We start from the raw sequence: 18,805 nt of genomic DNA, 5'->3' as shown, positions 1-18,805 counted from the left end.
ACGGGTTAAAACAAAAATAAAATCTGAAATACTTAAAGACTAGCTGTAGAATCTGTTTCCCCTCCATAAAATGTGGGACCAGTCCCTATCATAGGTAGCTGGGACTAGGGGTGCAGGGGGTGCTGCAGGTCCCTGAATTTATACTATATGGTACAAGATGTGTCACTCATTTTGTATGGACAGTTCTCCCATCCCCAAAAAATGTTCCTGCACTCCTGGTCCCTATCTTACAGCTATAGTAGAGGTTGGATGGGGGCTTTCTGCTCAGAGCATCTAAAGTGCTTCCAGCAACTAAAGCCATTCCCCAGGCAGGCCATAGCATCCCCTGACGCCACACCTAAATAATTCCATCCCTGGAATGCTGAGCACAAAGCCAGCGTTCCAATCAGAATCTCCACAGCGTTCTGGAATGAACCACCGCGTTCTCCATCTAGGTGGAAGTAGTTGTCATCGGGCCGCCTCACGCAGACTGGGCTCACATACCAGAGCATCTTTAGTTCCTCCCCTCTACCACCCCCCTACATCCTGGAGAGATGGCTGCGACCACTGTCTTACAAATTCCCCCTCCCACGTGCTGGTTTTGCTCTGTGTGCCTGGGGTGTAGCACTAGCAAGTTGCATGAGCAGCATTCTTTTCTCTGCATCTGCTGCTGCTTCCTTCTTCTTCACTGATCCTGCTGCAGCATCCTCGTCTGCACGGCTGGTACCAACAGGACATCACTCCAGGCTCTGCCGTCTGCAGCATCCTTATGTGGACTTCTCACAGGTGAGCCTACAAGCAGGATGGCACTGAGATTTTCTTTTATGCCCTCAGTTCCCACTGGGCTCTACCCTTATACTAACTGAATATACTAAGATCATCTGTAGATCAGCTTGGTTAGTATTCTGCCTTCACCCCTCCCAATGTGCATTGTAGAACTCCATAGAACTCCAGAGGTTAAATTCTATTTTATTGTCACATTCTGCTTCCTCACCCACCCAGGCATTTTGTCTATTCCCTGGATTCTGATCCCACCTCTGGCTTAATCATTGGCTGCATTTTTTTTTCTTCCTGAAAACAAAAGATCCCTCCCATCCCTGTGATTTCTTCTTTATGTGATCTGTGTTCTGCACAATGCAGAGTCTTAATATTTACATACTGTATGTATTAGCTTTAGGTAAAAAATAATACTGCTCTGTTTATGCCAAAGCATAAAGAGATTGAATGCGTTATTATGTATAGTAAATGTTGGTAAATACAATTTAAATGAGTTAAAAATGATACAAAAAGAGAAAAAATAAATATACATTGTTCATTTACCAAGTTCGTGTGCAAAATCAGTTGGTATTTCAATAATTAAGTTGTAACTTTTTACATTGCCATGTAGCAAACCAGTTGGTTTGTAACTGCAATTTGCTTAGCTGCAGGAAATGTGTAGTTGCACAAATTATATAGCCAATGAATTGGATGGGGTGTCTCTAGCACATAGGATTATCCAAATAAACCCACTGATGATCAGGTTGGTTTGTGAGCTGTCATAGTATCAGTGGCATGCACTAGAAAACTAAAGCAACAGTATCCTGTTGAAAAATAAGTAATGCACAAGATGTCATAATTATTTAGTATAAAAATAAAGCTGTATGGTCTCTTTTGTAAAGCTCTGCATATACTGTTTGCGCTAGACGAATAAAAATATAACTACATATTCCTGATCTCATGGATCAGGAAACAAACCTAGGCTGGCATGGTCCGAGTCTCAGCTCTGATCAGGTCAGACTGCTCCAAAGGATGTTAGGTAGCATTGTGTTAAGCCTTTAACTGGCCATCTTTGCACCCTGATGTACAGTAAGGGGCTATACAGATGTTGCTAGAGTGAGGAGAGATGAGCTAGGCGTGCCAGATGAAGACATTGGAGAAGACCTGCTCATATGTCAGCAGCACAGTCTGGACTAAACGTCTACTGACTGTGAAATGAAGGTAGGCGTAGGCAGGGATGGTGACTTTCAGCCACTGATACCTGCAAGAGATAGGCTACATACATGCACAGACGCCACCTTATGTGGAGCCTGTGTAGGGCTGTCTGTATTCTGGGTATTGCAACTCTTAATACATATATGGCTTGCTGTGTAGTTTTATTTGAAATGAAAAGAAGAAAAATATCCATGCTGAATTTATTTTTAGGATATTAAACATGCAACAGGGGAAATGCTGAAATACACTGTTGCACTGGAGAGAAAATTCTTGATCTGGACTTTTAGACGAGAGAGAAAATGAGTTTAGAATCATTTGTAGATGTGTGTGTGTGTATTTATATATTTACACACTATGTGAATATGTATCTTATTAATAGATTCAGATAATAAGCATGACAACGTTGACCTATTTATTTTATTATGTTCAGCAGTAACAGCTTAAGTAGATAACATTACAGCATTTAAAAAGTAACCATTTTTTTTCACCTGAATGAAAAATGTTGGGAAATAGTTAATGACAGAGTCTCTGTTGAATAATGGGAATGACACGCTGCCATCGATGTAAAATCAGAAAGAGCGTCAGCTGTCAGCCTCTAAATTCTGCCCACTTTGTCTTTGAATAAAAGACTGTGTTTCAGAAATGTATTATTGCTGCGTATTTCATATCTTGCATCTTTTTAAACCCTTCAAATATATTCGTTATGTTTATTTAGAGACCTGGGGGGTAGTTGATCTATATCTGTCTATTTTATTTTATTTATTTAAATGTAGCTCGACAAAATTGACGGAGGAAAAATGATGTTAGGCCTTATTAGGGGTTTTAATTATTTGGACACGGGTCATATTGTGTTACAAGTATTACAGAAATACTAAAGCAGAAAGGAAGAGATCATGAAAGAACAATGAAAGAATGATGTTACGCTTTAATATTCTTTCTATCTTTGGGTGTGCATGAGCTTTTAAGATCTGAAGGGACTTCCTGCAGATAGAGCTGGAACAGTGTTAATATCACAATGTGCATAACAATCTTTAAGGCTGCTTGTACTCTACACCGTGGTTTGATATTTCAACAAATAACATGCTTTTTCAGGACCCGTACAGTGTATTCATATACAGGATTCTGCTCAGCATACAGTAACTTCCTCGTGAGAATGTTCCAGAACGGCACCTCCTCTTGTGTATGCTAATGAGTATGCGCAGAGAGTTGTGCATCGGAACATTCCAGAACAGACAAATGAACGCTCAGAATAAACAATTGGGTTTTAACAGTTAGATGTTGCCATGATAAGCCAGCCTGGGGGGAAAAAAGATGCTAGTAGAATATGCAAGACTGTTGGGTGATATATTATATTATGCTTCTCCAAGTACTATTCTAATTCCAGGAAATTAAAAATGCATATTTCGCTTAGCATCGGTCTTGAAACTAGACGAGTAGTGAGATCTGGTTTGTAATGGGAGTATAATACGGTTCTAATAGAAATCAAAATACAGTAATTGTCCTGTGTGACCTTCAAAGTGATTGTAGGGTCTAACAAAATGCAGTCTGCAAAGATTCCAGCTTCCTAAAAACCTCAATATGGCTGCCAGAATTCTGCCTCAAAATGGAAGCTCTCGAAGTCCTTGACATGGCAGCTCAGAAGGATGGAAAGTCATGAGACCCAACAAGACTTGTTTCCCTCACACTTACACGGATCCCTAATCCACCACTCCCAGTGTTGCAATGTTAATATAAATTTAACCCCACTGTGTTCTGTTTCTTTGCATAACAACGTGTCGATAACTGTTTGCATTCTGATGTTTGAGATAGTGTTGCCTAAAGTATAGATAATTGTGATTATTTATTTATTTATTCTAAAGATGGCCACCTCTTATGTTCATATCTTAAATTGGAGATTGCCAGATAATTGTAAAGGTGGAGATGTGAGTGCTGTGATTTCAAGTGTAATGTTCACCAAATCAAAAACAGCTTAACAAAATCTAACAAGGGTGACATTAAATGTGCTATTTTATTTTTTCTAATTTTTATTTTCAGGGAAATTGTAATTGAAACATCTACATTCACCCAGCCCTTGATTTAATTATTTATTTTTAATGCAGAGATGTGTTCATTTGTGATTAAACATACTAGCAAATCTTTTTTTTTAAATATATTTGTTACAGCAATTCCTACAATATATTTATTTGCAGTAAAATCCAGATATTTCTACTTAGCTTTATTTCATTTCTGTAAGGAGAACCAAAAGAGAGGGCTTCTATTATTTTTCGTTGAAATAGCAAGATTGGGCCTATATGATTAAATGAGAAAGAAATCGAATACATTTTATAGTGCTCTATATATCTACATGTATAAGTGGGGCCTGCTACATCTTGGTTTCTTAAAACCGAAAGACTTAAGATAGAGATTAAAAAAAATGATCACAAATAATCAACAGTCTATAATTGATGAACCTTAATAAATGCATAAAGCAAACTTCTCCTTAGAGAGGGTTGTATGCATGTTATATTATTGTTATTTTAAACTCAGAACTACATGAAAACAAACCCGTGAATAAAATAACAGTAGTGTCCCTTCATTACCAAGGGCCCCCAGGAACACAGTGTACCTCTGTGTGTGTGTGTGCTTATTGGCCACCCATTGTCTGAGGCCAGAGAATTGAACAATGCACTCTGCTGTTCTTATTGATTTCATTTGTATGATGTTAACCATGTACTGTATGCAGCTTTCACATTATCACAAGACAGAAAGGTTAAATAAAGCACATGTGATCATTTAACCGGATTAGATAATAACCAGAGATAATAAGTAAAAAGATTACAGATGGTACCTTCGTTGGCTAACTGGTGTTTTGTCTTATAACATCACAGATAATATACGTAGGTGTCATTTTGATCATACGTTTCTCTACGAGGAGCACCTTTTTCTTCCGCTGACATAATACCATGATACATCCTACAGAAAATGTAAAAATGGTAATAAAGGCCTCTTTGCTCTGAAGAGCCTGTATCCATAGCTATTTTATCAAAGACATTAACACTAAAAGCAATAGATTTAGTTTTAAAAAAAAACTGCACAGTCTGTGATAATAATCTGAGAAATTGCTGTCTTAAATTAACATAAAAATACATTTTTTGGTGGATTCCTGTTTAAAAGCGGATTTTTTTTCAAACAGGATTAACTTTACCTCAAATCTTATAGTCAGCATTGCTTTATATTCATTTAGAAAATAGTTTTTTTTCCCATTGTTTCAGCAACCTGCACATTTAGCTTTTCTGATCCATTTAACTCTGGAGTTTGTGAATAGATATATTCTGTAGCCTTAAAAAAAAAAAACTCCAATTTTTCCCCCCTCCAAGAAACAAAAAATACATATTGGGATCTTTATGCTTCACTACTTTTTATTCCAGTAAAATTGGATAGATCGTTATACGTTCGAACATAATAATAATTAGTTAGTATTCTTGAAACTGAACGTGAGACCATCATTTCTGTGAATAACGGATTTCATTTTGCAACATATAAGGTGTGTCGACCCGGCTATGTTTAGCACAGTGGCGACGAAAAACCATCGTAGCTTCTCTTTCTCATGATGTCAGTGTGGTGCTTCACATTTGGCGAAATATGATGTGAAGGGGAGGTTACAGAAATGCCAAACAAGCTATTGCTGCAAAAGATCAGCTGAGTGTATGGCTCTGAGAAATTATTAAGGCTTTACAGCAGGGGCGGCCAACGCCAGTCCTGAAGGCCTACCAACAGGTCAGGTTTTCAGGTTATCCCTGCATGAGCCCAGGTGGCTCAGTCGACGGAGCCACTGATTGAGCCACCTGTGCTGAAGCAGGGATATCCTAAAAACCTGACCTGTTGGTGACCCTTGAGGACTGGATTTGGTGACCCCTGCTTTAGAGCAATACACTAATTATGTTATTTATGGAACATAGAAACCTAGAGGTTGACGTCAGATTGACCTTTTGACCCACCTGGCCAGGCCATTTCATCTACAGTATATGCTAAAATAAAGAAAGAAACAAACATATAGGCTGAATAATGCTGTCCACAGTCATTCTTACCTTTTTCCTGCTACTCTACTGCTGGTATACTTGCTTTTATACTGGGGGTTGAAGAATGCAGGCAATGGCTACTGTCTGCCCTGGTGGTTTGTGAAAGGCAAAAAGAGAAAATAGTATTTCTGATGCCTAATGACTTAACAGGGGTTATGTATTACATCCCCATCTGCGAAAGTGGAGCTAAAAACACCAGATTTATCGATGGGGAAAATCCCATTTGAAAGCAATGGAGATTTTTTTATTGAATAAGTCTGGTTCTATTTATTTGCCCCATTTTTGCAGCCAGGAGACTTTAATATGTAGTCCCCCACCCCACACCCACACGTCTAATGTATCATTTCTAAGGAGAGACGGAGAAAATGTAATATGCAAGCTTCCATGTGTCACTGCAGCAGGTAAGTAGGATGCGTAGCACTGAGCACAGATACAGTCACGTTGTTTCTTAGCATTATTTTACCTGCAAAACATTAAAAAGGCAAATCTAATCATTTATACAATTGCTTGTATAGAACATATTCGGGTTGGCGAGTAATTGACATAGATTAGGATTCATCCAAAAGCACTGCATTATTTCAGAGGAAAATTAGGAGGCCTTTGTTAAATCACTTTAATTATAAGTTCTTTGAGACAGAAACTCCTTTTTTTCCTTTGTTTGCTTTTGATGTATGAAGCCATTACTTTTCATGGTACACAAAGACACATGTAATTTAAAGAGACTGTATGTGTACTGTAAAGTCTTTCCTGCAACCTGTGACTGCGTTTTTACCAAACTATTTATTACTAATTTTTCCCGGTGTTGGAAATATCATTCTGCTGTCTTCCAAATGGTCTTAGGTACCAGTCACGATTCAGTTGTTCAGTGTTTTCAGCACAATTTATAGGACAATAAGTCTTTACTAATAGTGGATTTGGAATTGTTACACTTTACCCACAATAAGACTTGCAGAGCTTAACAAATTGTACTGGCGTCCATGTTATTTATGCATTGCTTGCCTGTATGTATAAATGGACAGATTTGTGACTTCAGAATTCAGGCTCCTTCTAGTACGGTATATGTGTGTGATTAAACTAAGTGCCTGTTTTAGAAAACACAATGATTACATTTCACTGTAGAAAGATGGACATTACAAAAACATGCACAAGTTTGATAAGGGAAAAAGTATTCTTAGTGTCTCTTTATAATCACAAAACTGAAAGCTACTTTGTGTATTTTTTCTATGTGCGTATGCAAACATATATTAATACAGTTATAACCTGTATCAATCCAACTATTTAACAAATTGGCCATTGTACAAATGACAGTTACCTTTTAGCGGTCCGTCTGTGCTTCAGCTCCGTAAAGCTAACATGTATTCACATCATTTATTAAATAAAGAACAATTGTTTTCTTTTGCACTAAATTGGTATTTTTTTTGTTATCAATGTTTTACTTGTTAACAGGTAACTTCGTGCTAAATCATTATGCAATGGGCACAGTTAAGGTCACTTTTAATGCAAAAAAATAAATTAATGATATACATATAAATATATATCAACGATAAATATTGGAATAAAAACTCCCCAATTGATATGCTGTAGGTTTAGCACAATAACAGTTCGTGCAGGCTGCAGGGTGGGGCTCAATGCAGTGTTCAACTGTATGCTCTTTTGTCTGTTAAAAGTAAAGGAGAACAGTCTGTTTAGGCATCGGTATCGAACATGCCCTTTCAGAGATGCAAAAGGAAGGCACTTTCCTTACCAGTATTTTAGTTTACCTGACATTATTTTGGGGATTCTAGGGGGGTGTTTATAACTACTAAAACATACACTGCATATACATCTGCTTTTTATTCTACTGCCACTCACGTCTCGTTACGCAAAACTGTGCAGCAACAACAAGTGGGCTGTGATGCAGTGTAAAGTCCATGAAACCTGGCATTGACAAATATCCCAGAGGGTTGGCTTCGAAAATCGCATTCTGAAAAATCATTTTTGGAAGATGCAGAAATAGTTGGTGCGAAATTGGTCTTGCTGAACACTTCCATTTTGTGCATTTGATCACGAAATCACCTTTAAAAAAATATATATAATAATAATTCTATTCCATTCTTCCAGTCTAAATGCATTTCTAAACAAAGCCCAGATGAAATAGTTTTTGTCAAGCCAGAAAATACATTTTTTTTTAAAAATCTAAGTGGAGAAAAAAGTACATAAGCGAGTCTGTAAAATGTGCAATATTTTCACGAAATGCAAATTATATTACAATAACAATTTTTTGATTTGAATTATATACACACATACAAAATTATTACAGTATCTTTGCTTTTTTCTCTCTTTCAAACTATGCAAATGGATTGCCAACACACACATACATAAACCTAGTTTCTAAAACTGAAGCATCAAAAAAAAGCATTCTCCTCTTTTCTCAGTTTTACACAAATAAAAGGAAGAATTCATTGATTCTCGGCTAACACCACATCACAGAATTCCGTTAAGCAGGGTTTTCAATCAATATTTCGTTAGTCTCTTTTTCTTCTTTTTGTATTCATCCTGTTGCAGATTTTTGTATTTTTTTTTTTTAACTTGATTTTAAAATAGCAGAATGAACAGGATGGTCGAGGTGCAGGTTTTCGGTAGTTAAATTGCAGTGCGTACAGTATGTGAGAAGCTGGTTCAAAATAGATTAACTGTAGAAATCAATTCTTTCAGTCCTTAATTCTGATCCTCATTTCTTCACTTTTTGGTTTTGCTCCCAGTGACATTCCCAATGCGTAGCATAATGCGTTATTCGTTTTGTATATAATAGCCTGTGCGGGAACATACATTTCAAACAAAATCTCTATTAGTTGTTACTTTATACAACCGTGTAGTTATACAGCACCTTTTTACACCTGTTACTTTTCTGTACATTTTCATTCTGGGTGTATGTTGGGTGTTTTATATTATACAGATCCACTGTAAAAAAAAAAAAAAAAAAATCAGTGCTTCTCGAGATGACGACTTTACAAACAATTTAATCTTTTAGAATAACATTTTTGCCGCATGAATCATATCAAACTTGCCTAGTTTTTAGCTGAAAATGTTCAGCCAACACAGGTTGTGTAAGAGCTCATTTAAATATTTAATTTGGAGTACCGTTGTCAGACAAAAGAATAACTAATTAATAAAATGAGTCTCTTATACAGCTGATCGACATCTTCGAATCTGTTCAAACAATGTAACGATGCTTCTGATTTGTAACAACAAAATGATTTGAATACATTGATTCTAGATTATTAACTCATTTTATTCAAATTAAAACAAAAACGTTAATAATATGTGAGATTTACAGGTGTAATATACATTTTAAAATCTTGGTCTTATTCATTCTTTTAACTCAATCAATATACTAAAATGATCATGGCTTAAAAGTGAATATCAGCAGCACAACACATAGAAAGACCGGTTTCAAACAGTAATTTCATATTTGGTGTATCCCTGTCAATGCTACAATGGGCCATGTTGTGATTGGGAATATTTCACATTTATAGATTTAATGCAACGTATTTTCTTATTTTCTACCCCTAATAGTAATTTTCAAGTAGGCATATTTAGTGATATAAAAATGTAATTATTTAAGGATTAAATGTCACGCACATGTTAATATTTCAAGAATTTTAATAGGTTTTATTAAAAGCAGTTATACAGCTGAAATGACAAACATGTAACAACTTATTTTAGTTGTTCTACTGTTGAAATATTGCTTTCATTTAGTATCTTAACAGTTTTATACATTGAAATCCTTAGCACATTTGAACAAATACATGTTCAAGTACAACATTTGTAGATATACTGCATATCGATACATATGTAATATTTACTCTTTTACACAGCACTCAATTCGTTTATTTCAACTGAAAAAAGGCACATTCTCATGTTTTTAATTTCTTTTCAAGTAATGATGTTACCCCAAAAAACTAAAGCATTTGTATAGTGACACATTAAAACCTCAGTTAAAATGAATTGCTATCTTAGCAAAGAATGGAATAAGATTTTTAAACAAAATGGCAGTGCTGGGCAAAGCAAGTGCAAACTTAGCTTTCATTCTAATTTTTTTTGTTCCTTTAACAATGCTAACAGATTTTACTGCACTTAATAACATTCTTATTATATAAATATTTAGCGTGACTACATTTTCACACATTGCAGCTGCAGAGTTTTGCATTGCGATGCTGGAGTAAAGCAATAAGCTTTCATTTGATGTTCTTCCGGAACAGTGCAGAAAACGACCCTTTAATCATTTCTGCTGCAAACACAACACACACGATTCCTATCATTTGCTGCCTTTTCGTGTTAAAACAACTCTTATTTCTGCCCACTTTCATTGAATTTGTCGGGCGTGTATTAATATTACAGCCTTAAAGGTAGACCCAGCCTTTTCCGTCTGCTGCTTCATCATCTTTATATGTAAAGCAGGTTTCTGGCAGAATGTAAAATATTCTGCTAATCAGAGGAAAACTCCTAGTGTGTCGAGTGCTAGAGCCCGTCCGTGTGATGCACGCCATGTTGTGAGGTGGTAGAATGATGCTGCACGTTCGTTAGAGTTGAAATTCTAATGGTATTAGAGGGCTGAATATAGGGTGTGGTCTGCTGAGCAGGAACAAGTGCAGGCAGAAACACACGTCTTTGTTCTTCCATCAGGTGATACAGGTGCATAGACAGAGCTGTACTGTATGTCAGCACCATATGCTTTTTAGCTTCATTCAGCTCCTCAACAGATACGCGCCATGCATGTGCAGCACCCTCATTCCTGATCAATGGTTTTCTGACTAGTTTAGGCGTTCTGTTAACTTGCTCCTTGAAAGAAAAAAAAATAACCCTCTTTATATATATTATATATATATATATAGATAGATAGATAGATAGATAGATAGATAGATAGATAGATAGATAGATAGTGTCATCCATGTACATAGCACTTTACAGCAGTATTACATGTGACATCATAGGAATAAGCGATTCAACATAAATGTTGACATTAGGCAAAGGAGTCCCTGCCCCACAGAGCTTACAGTCTAAGTGGTGAGACCTTACAGAGGCAGCAGGGGGGTGTCCTGGTAAGTGCGTCTGTTGGATAGGAAAGTCATGAAATTGACAGGAGTTAACATTAGAGATTCGGATCCTGTTTGCATGCACATTTTAACAAATGGATTTGATTAAACATCCTTTAATCACTACATTCTTAAAGCTATATGGCTACGATTTGCCGTTGAATCGTTATACAAACATGTAACATGTATCTGGTATTTTTTCTTTTAATTGGCACTGTCTAAAGAAACAACATTTCCGTTGTCCTTTAAACTATATTTTTGTACTGCTTTCATTATTATTGTGCAATACGAGATAACTATGTAATAAAACAATGAGAGATTTGCAGATATATTGCGTATCATCCCAAACCTTAACACAGTGTTTTCTATAGATAGACGAAAAAATAAGCATCAGGTGATTCAAGATAAAAATTTGCAGTTTACAGAGCTTAAAACAAATCGATATTGATTTTTTTTTTTTTTTTTAAAGGCCGTTATTATTATTATGCTTTGCTGATGCTGGTTTGTCCAATTGAACAGTGAAAGCCATTACACTGCTGCAGTATTAGTCAATTTGTGTTTCATATGGTATGTGGCATGTATAACACGGCGGTGGAACAGCCCGTTTCATCTGCAGGCAGAGGCTGAGCAGAGGCATATGCGTTAAATTGCATTCATGCTGTGCAGAATTCCTCGTGTTACCAAAGTAAACCTCTGAATCCAGGGAAAGTCCACATCGCTGTAGGGTTGTCACTAATTCCCAGCAAAAGGTTCTGTACACCGAGTATCACGCAACGCTGGCTGCACACCACACAATCCCTGCGTCCTGCTCGTTACTTCCCCAGCCCTTCATTCCCCGCAAAGACAGAAATCCTTTCAGCTCGGTTACCTCCTGCAGAGAGCTAATTTTCCAGCAGTCAAGCGCAATCTGGATAAATAATTAGAAAGAGGCAAAGACGAAGGTGATCATGGCTGAAAATCATTTAATGTAGCCAGACCCTGTTCTTTTATTCTATTTTAGGTATGTAATTGTAAATTTTGCTGCCTGCCGCATTGGCCTCCTTGCTGGAATTGGAGAGACGTAGCAAGAAAACCCCCATTCGTTCTGTGTCCCTGGGAGGTTAAACATTGAGTGCAGAAGGCTTGCGCTGCATTGCTGAGCATTGAAGGGGTTTATGATGCTTTATATTTATGTATGCGAGGGAAGGAAAATGTTGGATGAATAATAATGATAGCATTGTGCAATGCATATGTTATCTGAGGGGAAATTCCTGCTGATTCCAATGCAATGCATGTGTTGGGCAAACGAAATCCATCCTAATCACAAAATAATAGGCAAGAATGATATTCTGTACCGAGCACAATATACTGCTCTGGGCAAGAGATACTATCCAATGAGAATCTAAAGCAATCACAATATTTAACAGACAAGACGATATCTAATGAGATTCAGTACCCAGAACAATACATATATTAGCTGAGGATAATGTGCACAGATTACAATATATAGGGGGTAATTTATTAGAGAGCCCTGGATTCAAAATCAGGGCAAAAATAACACACCAGATCTCTTTCAAGGAAATCGCACTGGTTTTTATGTGAAAGTTCTTTCTTTCGCTGGTGCCGGTTTTTTTATACCCCTGTTTAGCAGCTGGGAGACTTAAATAAACGGTCCCCATATTGTGCAACATACTATGAGAAGGGAATGTACACTGATCTCAGTATACAATAAATTAATGTATGAATGTAATCGACAGAGCACACAATATGCTGTATTTCCATAATCTATCCACACCACAATATATAGTTCAATGCACAACATCATATTCAAAGAGATCTGATAGCGATCATATGTAACGTGCAATATAATATCCAAAGAGAACGTGTATATATATCATAATAAACATTCCACAAGATAATATTACAGGAGATTTTCTATTACTCACAGTGTACAGTAGACAAGATAACTATCTCCTAGGAAGCTTCACGTATCACAATATACAGTGCAATGAATTTAGACTGCTTGCAAAGATAATCCCTTTTAAAATGTACCCCTAATGGCAAAAATAAAATCTACTTTTATATCATACGGAACACACTCATCTTCAACTGAAAGCATTAAATTATTGCCACTTCTTCCAATAAATGCACTTGGGGATGCAAAGCCTGGTTTTCCGCTGTATAGAGACAAGCAGGGGTGGTGCATACATTAGTCTTTGTGCATGTCTAATGGCAGTAGCACGATGCCACAAGGATGTGAAGGGAAACAAAGCAGCGGAGGAACATTAGCACACAATGGTTCTTGCCTGTGCTATAGATGAGCCGTATGCTTCCCCGTGTCTTGTCATGCAAGGGTTAAAGCAAAGATGCAGTTCATCCCATTTCCCAGCAGTACCTGCACAACACCCACATAGGAATAAGATAAAAATAGGTCAGCATCTTGCACGGTGGCTCCTGTGACACATGGCGCTTGATTGCTCTACACCTACCGAGCGTGAACATCCCCTCGGGGGAATCTCAGAATTTAACGATAATAATGTAAGGGTGTGGGGGGGGAATTTGGGGGTTGGAGCATCTCGGAGAAACCTCTGCGACCTTCTTTATTTCTCCCTCTCTTCTTTAGTAGCTACAGTAAGTGAAACACAGTCAGTGTCTGCAGACAGGGAATGTACCGCTTGTGGAAGTCACCCACAAAGAGGATTCACCATTCTAACAGGCTCTTGTTTGCTGCGTTGATTGCTCAGCCGGAGATACAGATTGTTAACTTGCTCTAAGCATTTTACGTGCTGCTATGCGTGTGATGGCTTCCTCACATTGCTGCGCCTTTAAATAAAGGATCGGCTCTTCCCCCTTATTTTTGCCTTTCTTTAAAGTCCTACAGTATATGTGCAGAGGCTGCTTAATGGTAAGACGTCTTTGTCTGCCTCTTTGCTTTAATGCAGATGTTTCCTGCCTTGCATTGATTTCTTATTGGCTAGCAAATCTATACAGAGAAGGGGGAGATGGAAAAATACTTCCCGCAGTCTACAAGACCGACCAACCTATCTAAAGATTCTTCTTCTTTTGTATTTTAAATTGTACCACGTTCTATAAAAGAGAAGATGGGGGGAGAAAGGGGTCAGTTTTGATGTAATGGAGCCATTATCATGTATTAATAATGCAGACAGGCTAAGTAACTGGTGCTGGTCTTCCCCCAGGGAGGAGGGGGATCGTAAAGCAGATGTGCACTAGATCTTCCGGTATCTGACTGCTGACAGGGGCCCGGGGTGGGGTCACTGTGGCTCCCCGGTTTATTTAATCGGGGTCTTCTTATTAAGCACCTCGGCTATGGCGGTAGCCATGCCATGATGCAGAGAAGAAGGGAGCAGCCGGGAGAGCAGGAAAGGGCCCTGCCTGTTTAACCAGTTGGCTGCTGGGTGGAATTGCATTCCCCTCCAGCACGAAGGTAGTTAAGCTTTGTTACGCATAAGACTTAAGAGAGAGAGAGAGAGAGAGAGCACTGGCACAATTATCGCTCCTTCTCACTCGTTCACCCAGTTTTAGGATGTGCTTGTCATTGGGGCGATGCCGCCGATTCATTTCCATTCTTTAGTCATTTTACTGTGCGGTTAAAAAAGAAAAGGTAAGGTTTTATTCGGTATTAATATGATATGCATGAGAAAGGTGTTATATTCTCTGTGCTTTTGACACGGGAAGGAAGAGTTAGTGATAACTCCCCTAAAACCCCCTCTGCTGCAGTCTTTTCCGGGTATTTTTCTTTAACACGACGACGACTCCTAGTTTAGATTGAATTATTTTTTGATTAATTGTTCCGGAGAACTGTATGGTGCTGAATTGTGACATTACCTTCACCATGCAATCTTTTCTTATTATTAACGTTAGTAGGAACAATGCACAGGCAAAATGTCTGAACAAATGTAGAAATATCGTAGAGAAAATTTATTTTTAATTTCCTTTTTTTTTTTTGTGTCTGGTCGTGAAGGAGGAAACCTAATGATCGTTTAATATCTGGTACAGGTCTCACAATACACGGTGAGTTAATAACCAGCTAAAAGCAGTGCGTCTTATTTTCTCTTTTGAAATAGTCATTTATATACAGAGTGTGTGTGTGTGTGTGTGTGTGTGTGTGTGTGTGTGTGTGTGTGTGTGTGTGTGTGTGTGTGTGTGTGTGTGTGTGTGTGTGTGTGTGTGTGTGTGTGTGTGTGTGTGTGTGTGTGTGTGTAGAAATATATTTTGAGATATAGCGGGTATTTGTTGATAATTTGAATAACTGCTCTTAGCAGATGTACTATCTGTTTCCTTCAGTATAATATGAATGATGGGGTTTGGATTACAATATTGGTTGTTTGGAAAAGCATGGCCTTGTTCAAATGATGTCGGGTGGCGATGGAGAAACAGAGCCAACACGTTCACATTGCAAAGTATATGGTGACATTACAGGTCTATATCCAACGTCTTTACAGCTGCACAAGAAATGGATGTCATGATATTAAATGACAAAGGGAAACATTTAAGAAGGTTGTTGCTTCTGTTCAACCTCTTCGGTTCTGGTTGGTGGGTAGCCACACACTGCAGGAAAAAAAAAAACCCCCATTGCAAATGGTTTCATATTTCAGTATTAAAATGCTGACTGGGAGGATATAAATATGAACTACGAAAACCTATGCTTGGTAAATTTAAAAGGAATTAAACACGTCATTAACATGCACTTAAAAAAATCCATTAAAACATGCCGGACCGCAGAAGATTATTCCACTAAATTGCATTTTTTAGTTTCTACAACATGGGTGTAGAGGGGCATTAGAATAATTCTTGTGCATATCTGATTTCTAATGAGGGAGAGATCAATAGCTCAGATGTTCCCATTTGAGTTGGAGTCTATGCTGGTAATTTCATGTATAAATTAGCTGGGCGGTTGTACTGAATCTTTATTAACATGAGCGTCTTTATTTTTTCTTTGTGTTTGTCATCTAATAAAAATACCGATTTTTTTTTTGTGCTTGTCTACTTATTAGTTATTTTTTTGTGTTGCATTGAGCTGTGAAACGGTACCTTACAGATGTGTAAATTAAAGGGCAATGTAGTGCTACTGGTGTGAAAATCATGTATACACTATTATTATTATTTATTATTATATATATATATATATATATATATATATATATATATATATATATATATATATATATATATATATATATATATATATATATATATATGTTGAATGGCAGCCAGCACACACTTACAGTATATTGCAAAAAAAAAGTCCATATGCTAATCTTTATAAAATAGTATATGCGATTACCAGATTGTAGTCCAGCAAGAAGAGACAGCCACAAAGGGTAAACTTCAGAAGTTGTATTGAAGATGTAGACACTCAGAAAACCAACGTTTCGGTTCCAGAAGAGGAACCTTCCCCAGGGCACAATCTGGTAAAGTGTGTATATATATATATACATATATATATATATATATATATATATATACACACATACACACACACACACTTGTGCATACATATGTGTTTAATTACATTTGTGCGTCAATATAGATATTTGAACATACATTGCATACATATGTTTATTGTATATACTGTATGTAAAAACAAGTTATACAATAGAATTGTATATGTTATTGTATATACTGTAATACAGTAACAATTGTGAATTGATAGGAGTCATATTTATTTTTCTTTATCTACGGATGTGGCTAGGCTTAGTCACTCGTGTAGGTATTTTATTTATTTAGGAAAGGTAAATGACATCCTGCAGATAATGGGATAAAGTTACAGGAGATCAGAGAATATTTACGCACACACGGTACACAGAAGTATTGAGTCCAAAGGGGTTTGCACTAGCATTATGACCGTATCATGGCTGGGATCTCCGTTGGCTTTCTTTCACAGTTCGTCTTTTGTCATCTGTCATCCAGAAAGCCAAGATTGGGGGGCTGGGGGAAACCCCATTTAGGATGCTCAGAATCTATCCATGAAGTACACATTCAGATGTGGTCTTCTTTGTTTCAGAATAACATTTCCATAGCTTTCTGCCTCCGCCACATAACAGTTAATTAAAGCGATTATCTGTTGTACCATTCTATTGTCTATAGCAGGGGTCTCCAAACTCAGTCCTCAAGGGCCGACAACTTCCCGGCTTTTATGGATATCCCTGTTTCAGCACTGGTACTCAGTCTTTGACTTTAGCCACTGATTGAGCCACCTGTGCTGAAACAGGGATATCCATAAAAGCCGGTCTGTTGGCGGCCCTTGAGGACTGAGTTCGGAGACCCCTGGTCTATAGTAAAGATGTATGTTTATACATTTCCAGCCCTTTTTTTTTGTCTTGCAAGGACGCCATTGAAACTAATAATGTTTAAAAGGATTGAGGGTTAGAGAACTAGCGCATTTTGGTTAGAATTTCGCACTGCGATTTGGGGACCATTCTTAGAGCTAAGGGGGGGGGGGTGGTTAGGGCCGCGGTGTCATTTGCATATTTAATACTATTATTGTAATATGTCAATTCTGTTGCATTATAACACTGCCATTAAACTGTAGAAGCCCATTGGCAGACTCTCTTAGCTTTTGACTCCTGATTGGAACAAGGACATTTTGGTGAAAGTCTGAATTTGTTTTATAATATTGGTGCAAATGGGTTTTGTGGCTTTTAAGAACAAAACCCATAAATATATAAATAAATAAATGTAAAAAAGACTAAAGTGGGGCCGTGGCTACACAGGGAACAAGAAAATCTCAACCACCAGACTGGAGGAGAGATTGGGAAGCGCCCAATTGTATGCACTCAAAACACCTACAGTAGGTTCAAAGAAGTAGTGCTGCCTGTAGAGATAAATCCCACATTGGGTGTAATATTTATACTAAATATGATCACCCCCTTTGGCAATTAGGTTTATTACAGAAGGTTATTTCAAATTTGTAGATTTATTGTAATGTTATACACTTTATGTAACATTTTGGGTCAATAATAATAGTTATTTTTTTCTTTCTTGTATAGCACTGACAGAGTACACAGCGCTGTACATAAGACTTTTTGCGGGCACAAGTCCCTGCCCCGCAGTGCTTACAATCGATGTTTTTGGTGCCTGAGGCACAGGGTGACTTGCCCAAGGCCACAAGGAGCGGACACTGGGGATTTGACCCGGGCTTTGCTTCAAACTCACTGTCATTGTTTTCACAGGCAGTGCTTTTACTCACTGAGCCACTGATTCAGCACAAGATATGGGGGAACGCAAAAGCGTAGCCTTTGTTTTATTTTCCATACAGATTTTACACAAGAGTAATAATGCCTTGTGATTTTAATTGTGATTTAAGACAAGTCAACCCATTCCATTCGATTAATGTCGTTTTTGTATATATATATATATATATATACAAATGTAAATACAACTGTATGCTCATCTGCATGTCTTAGGCAGGTCTGCAACCCCGCCTTTCCCCATTATCACCCAGCACACAGCACTTCCACTGCAGCAAGGGATTCTGGGAAATGACATGCAAATGAGCACACGGTGCCACTTTTTGCTTCAAAAACCATTTTTAACATGGTTCCCTATAGGCTTAAGCTTGCTGCATGGTCACAGCTTTGAGCACAGCCAGGGTTAAGGTGCATACCCAGAAAACCACCCACAGACAGCTGTTTCGACCTTAATGGGTCTCATCAGTGTGGGGTTGATTAACTGGGTATGCAAAGAATGTGTTTGTGTGTTATATCTTATGTAAATGCATAC

The 18,805-nt window shown here is 37.6% G+C and overlaps 1 long non-coding RNA gene across 1 annotated transcript in view; it reads left to right on the top strand.

Moving 5' to 3' along the window:
• The first annotated feature begins 461 nt into the window (after positions 1–461).
• The window catches only part of LOC142488731 (uncharacterized), a 53,246-nt gene continuing 34,902 nt past the window's right edge, over positions 462–18,805 (top strand). The window contains exon 1 of the long non-coding RNA XR_012799621.1: positions 462–765. This is a non-coding gene — a long non-coding RNA (uncharacterized LOC142488731). The remainder of the gene's footprint in view (positions 766–18,805) is intronic.

This window comes from Ascaphus truei, chromosome 2 (assembly GCF_040206685.1).
Source record: "Ascaphus truei isolate aAscTru1 chromosome 2, aAscTru1.hap1, whole genome shotgun sequence".
NCBI classification, from domain to species: domain Eukaryota; kingdom Metazoa; phylum Chordata; class Amphibia; order Anura; family Ascaphidae; genus Ascaphus; species Ascaphus truei.
The sequence above is the reverse complement of the archived record's forward strand: the minus strand, read 5'-3'. Positions and strand labels throughout refer to the sequence as shown.